Below are 6,000 nucleotides of genomic sequence, written 5' to 3' on the forward strand. Positions count from 1 at the left end.
GTTTCTACTTCTTAATAAAAAAATTTTAACCACACCCAGCGGTGCTCAGGATTTACTCCTGGCGCTGCGCTTAGGGATCACTCCTGGCAGGGCTTGGGGGGCTATATGGGGTGTCAGGGATGAAAATTCAAATTGGCCACATGCAAGGCAAGAACCCTACCCACTGTACTATTGCTCCAGACTATCCTTAGTAATGTTTTTCAGTTCTGATTTAAATGTGTTTCTTTAAATAGTAAACCTAAAACTTTAATAAAATGCAACCTTTAAAATCTGTGTGGGTTGGCTAAACTAAGTGTATCAAGAGTGTTCAGAATTTTCATCTTAATCCATTGTAATCGTCTTAATTTTCTCTTTAGTGCATATTTTAAAACATTATATTCTCTCCTTTTCACCATTAGAACAGTTTCTAGTATCAGAACGCATTTTTATCACACATACTAGGTCTTTTTCCGATATTCTGATTTTGTTTTCCAGGTTGAGTGGGACCAAGCCAAACATCTAGTTCAGTGGTTGGAGTCTACGATTTTTAGATTTTAGGTATTCGTTGATTGGTTCACTTCCAGATTAGTCACTTCCAAATAGATATACTGAAGGCTAGTGTTATAGCTTTGAGCACAAAGGCCAAACTTTCTGTCCTAGTGGAACATACCTTCTGTTCATACCCATGTGATTTCCTAACTGTGGAGTCATAAAACAGAAAAAAAGAGCAGATGGGAGCCCTTGTAGCTCCAGACTCATGTGTAAAAATTGTTGTTTCAGAGCAGTACTACAATCTGTAGGAATCAAAGAGAGGTTCCAAGTTGTTGTGGGTCAAGGCTACTATCATTTCCTCATTTAATTCTCTATTGATTTAATGTGGAAGAGTTTTCTGCAAGTGGCAGCTGATTATTGTCGGTGGTGATCCTGTCCCAGGCAGTGCTCCATAACCATTCTCCCTAGAGTAACAGAATCACATCAGCATCTATTGTGAATAATTTCCCTTCATCCCTTTTTAAATAGTAAGTCCCAGAATCTGCTTCTTTTCTGGAGCCAGTCCATCAGTGGCACACTTAAAATGTTCTGTCTTAGAGATATATCAACTCTGAGGCTCTCTGCCATAACTTCAAATGTAGGGTCCTTGATCATTTCATTAGGATATTACTCTTTCATCTCAAAATGGATGATATCATGATACTAATAACTGAAAGCAAAAAGTATCAGGTTGGGCTAAGTTAGAAACATGGCTTTAATAAATTAAATGAAAAGAAGGGACTTGCTTCCATAAGTTTCTAGAGCCTTAGAGCTCATTAAGTAGAGCTACCCAGCTAGTGTGTGCTGGGAACTGGTTTTCAGATGTGTTGTACATAAATACCCGTTAGCTCATTTAGGGGAGAAATTCAGTGAATAATTGTAAAAAAAATCAATAATATGTGTGAGTTCAAAGTGTGGGTGCGTGGCACGTGCGGTGGCCGAGGGCCGCCTCCCCTGCTACCCCAGCAGAAGAACAAAGAGACTGGGGACCACAGTCTGATGGTCAAAATGGCCTGTTAAATGTAGAACTGTTAGCATACTTATAGCACATCGCACACCTGAGGGGGTCGAGGTATAGAACTGCACGCAGGTGTGATTGATCATTTACAGAGGTAAAGTGTATCAATAGAGGCAATTCTCTGGTGGGATTAACTCAAGGAGACATTATCTCCCAGGGATATCTATATTGCTTTTCTCTTTCACTTTAGTTGTATGTATTAAACAATTAAGTTTATTTCTTATTAATACTTGGAGTTATTTGGATAAACAGTAAAGGATATGGATTCCAAATCTTAGTTCTCTGGGCTAGGAGGCAAGCAAGGCTTTTACTGTAAATCCCAGACTAAGTCCTCAAGTAACTCCAGCTTGTCCTTCCCCATGGGGATCCTGTCTCTTATGTCATAACAGCTTGCATTAAGACTGCACTTTTATGCTTTCTAGACTGTCCCATTTCAATGCTGAGGTAGCTTTGCCATTCATGCCGGGTCCATCCAAGACCCACTGTGTTAGGAACTATGGCAACCGATGCCTGAGTCAAGTAATTATGACAGATGCCCAGGAGCAGATACATTTCAGAGTCAATTATCTCCCAAGTATTAGGAGCATAGCATTAATTGTCTTTCTGTGTTTAAACAAAGAACATTGCTCTATAGTAAAATATGAAAAGGCTATAGGGGAAATACAAAAGCAAATAATTCACTACAAATACAAAGTCCAAAGTTACCAGAAAGTTTGACTTATAAGTTACCAAATCTGACTTGGGAAATTGTGACAATGAAAGGTAAAGCACAAAGGCAAGGTTAAAGATAAACTCGGGGGATTAGGGGTGCTTGTATGAGCACTGTAAGCTTCTCTTGGTGGGGTGGAGGGAAAAGGGGCAATTCACTGATGAAGACTAAAACACGTAGGGTCAATGTCCAGGAATATAGAAGAGTTGCAAACTATAGCTCTTGGACCAAATCTACATATCTTTCAAATTTTGTGGGTTTTTCTTTTCGGTTGTATGTGTGGTACCAGGGAGTAAACCTGGGGTCTCACACGTGCAAGACAGGCACTGTACCACCAAGCCACATTCCTGGGCCCTATGCAATTTAAATTTTAAATACATTTTATTTTATTTTTTTTTTTTTTGTTTTAATTTTTTTTTTTAATTTATTTATTTTTAATTAGAGAATCACCGTGAGGGTACAGTTACAGATTTATACACTTCTGTGCTCACACTTCCCTCATACAAAGTTTGGGAACCCATCCCTTCACCAGTGCCCATTCTCCACCACCCGTAAACCCAGTGTCCCTCCCACCCTCCCCAATCCCATCTCCCCCCCACCCCACCCTGCCACTGTGGCAAGGCATTCCCTTCTGCTTTCTCTCTCTAATTAGCTGTTGTGGTTTGCAACAAAGGTGTTGAGTGGCCGCTGTGCTCAGTCTCTAGCCCTCATTCAGCCCGCAACTCCCTTCCCCCACATGGCCTTCGACTGCAATGTAGTTGGTGATCGCTTCTCTGAGTTGACCTTTCCCCGGAACGTGAGGCCAGCCTCGAAGCCATGGAGTCAACCTCCTGGTACTTATTTCTACAGTTCTTGGGTGTTAGTCTCCCACTCTGTTATTCTATATACCATAGATGAGTGCAATCTTTCTATGTCTGTCTCTCTCTTTCTGACTCATTAAATACATTTTAGGGACGGGGGTTCCCAAGTGTTTCTCAGGAGAGCTGGAGCTACTCCAAGCAATTCTAGGTTGGGCTAGCAGTTTCAAGCAAGGGCCTAGGATATAGTGCTTCTTAGAATCTGTAGTACCAGCGATTTATTTTGTTTGTTTGTTAAGTTTTATGTTTGGGACTACACCTAACGATATTCAGGGGTTACTCCTGGATATGCACTCAGGAATTACTTCTGGAAGTGCTTGGGAGATCATATGGGATGTCAGGGATCAAACTCAGGTCGGTCATGTGCAAGGCAAGTGTCCTATCGGTTGTACAATCGCTCCAGCCCTAGGACAAGAACCCTTCTTACAAGATATCTCATTTTTCTTTTCCTTTATTCTTGGTGCTTTATACTTTCTTTAGGAATTGCATCTTTACAATACTTACAATTCTATTGTTGCTTGCAAAAATCTCATATATTTCAAGCTAAAGGCAAACATATATGTGAAAGAGATGTAAAGCATCAGTAAGTTAATAAACTGTTTACTGCAAGTAAAAGAAAATGCCACTCCAGTGGCTTAATGAGGTAAACTGTATCAGTGTATCACTGTTATCCCATTGCTCATCGATTTGCTTGAGCGGGCGCCAGTAACGTCTCCGTTGTGAGACTTGTTACTGGTTTTGGCATATTGAATATGCCACAGGTAGCTTGACAGGCTCTGCCGTGCAGGCGGAATACTCTTGGTAGCTTGCCTGGCTCTCCGAGAGGGTCAGAGAAATCAAAGCCAGGTCGACTGTGTGCAAGACAAACACCCTACATGCTGTGCTATTGCTCCAGCCTACCTAAACCGCCATGATTTGTTTTTTTGAAGAATTCAACATGTCCCCATAAAAAGTTGGTATTTCATTTATATCTCTTATCACACCCTCTTTTATTTCATAAGAAATCTCCCATCAGACTCTGTCACTTCTACCCAACTACCTTCACTCACATCTCAATCCAACAGTGTTATTATTCTATGTAGGGACTCCTTTAAATGTTCACTCTAATGATAGGGAGTTTTTACGAGGAGTTTGATGAGTGGACAACAGTAATTTCATTCATATGGTAAAGAAGTATTTCAGAGGTAGTGAAGAAGATGACTTTATTAATAATTTAGTAATATAAATTGGGTCTCTTAACCATTTCATGCTTGTGCAGTTACATCTGGACTAAAAGTGCCCTTTGCTTGGGATTATCGTTGGGCTTAATAGATGCACATTTTATATACCAAATATTTCTCAGAAAACCAAGGAACTGTAGTGGTTTGGTGTTCCCTAATATATGAGAAGTAATATAAAAAATAAAAACAAAAAAATGGAACCATCACGTATAAAAATAGTAGGAACAATCTGTGTTGTTGGGAATATGGTGAAAAGCAGCTCATCCATTGCTGATGGGAATGTTTTCTGGTAAAAATCCTATGGAAAACAGTATGGATAGTTCTCAGTAAACTTAGATTGAACTTCCATATGACTCAGTAATACTACTTTTGGTCACCTACTCCCAGAACATAAAAACACTCTCTCAAAAGGACTTTTGCACACCATTATCCATTGGTGGCATTCAGTACAATAGCTCAGATATGAAATCAACCTAGGTATCCAACAACAGATGAATGGATTATGAAGATGTGGTATATGTACCCAATGGAATACTATGCAGCTGCAAGGAATGATGAAATCATGCAATTTGCTGCAACGTGGTTGCAACTGAAAGGTAATCATGTTAAGTGAAGTAAACCAGAAGAAGAAAAACACACACAGGATGATGTCACTTATCTGTGGTATGTAGAATACTGGATGTAAAAGGGACACCTTGACCCCAGTGTTTAGAAAAGAGAGAATAGAGAAGGAAAGAAATCAAGAGGAGAAGAAAACAACAGGTAGTAATGGGTGAACAGGCATCAAGGCTTCAGTTGTACTGGTGATATGTGTGAGGGATATAGCTATATATCCAAAGCACAGACTCAACTACACTGAAAATATGAGATCTAAGCTGCAACCACGGAAACTTTGCAATGTGATTTCAAGTTGACTGTCAGGGATCGGATGGGCTTTGGGGTGTGGGGGGGTTATGGGAACTGGTGGAAGGAAGTTGACAGGGGTGAAGGGCTTGGTGTTGAAATATTATATACCTAAAACTAAACTATCAATAACTTTGTAAATTATGGTTTTTTAATTAAAATTTGGAGCCATCTCAAATTTTAGAAAAAGCCATAGTCAAGAGTGAGGGTAGGATCCCAGGCATGTCCCAGTATTCCTGCATGCTTGGGAATCCCTTAATGTGTCCAACACTAAGAAGTAAACAGCACTCTGAGTTGAATTGACTTAGCCAGAATTGAATCACCACTTGACAAACTTCCCACCAAATAAACCTGCACTAATTGAATAACCTCACTTGCACATATCTGACCTGAGTGGACTAACCTGTGCTTTTGTGTGTTTAAGGCCTTCCCACCTAAGAGCATCTCTGGCACACAACTTGAGTGCGTTTGAGTCTATGTTCTCTGCACAGCAGTCCTAAAGCCTCAGTAAATCTTTTCCTTTGTTTCAGCTCAGTTAGCCTTCAATTTTTTTTTGTCAATACTTGTCCCTAAAAGAAAACCTATAACTAGAAATTAGATTAAACTTGATCCCACATAATCTGGGCTGAAGTGGACAAATTATGCAATGTAATTAAAATTCGAAAATTGGGGAAAGAGTGACCAATTATGTACAGTTACTGTCTTGTTTGGGTCATGGGGTCCAAAATCTTTAGAGACGGACTGGGGGATTCTCTCTGTGAAAATGAATGTCCTGCATCCATC

This window comes from Sorex araneus, chromosome X, assembly GCF_027595985.1.
Source record: "Sorex araneus isolate mSorAra2 chromosome X, mSorAra2.pri, whole genome shotgun sequence".
NCBI classification, from domain to species: domain Eukaryota; kingdom Metazoa; phylum Chordata; class Mammalia; order Eulipotyphla; family Soricidae; genus Sorex; species Sorex araneus.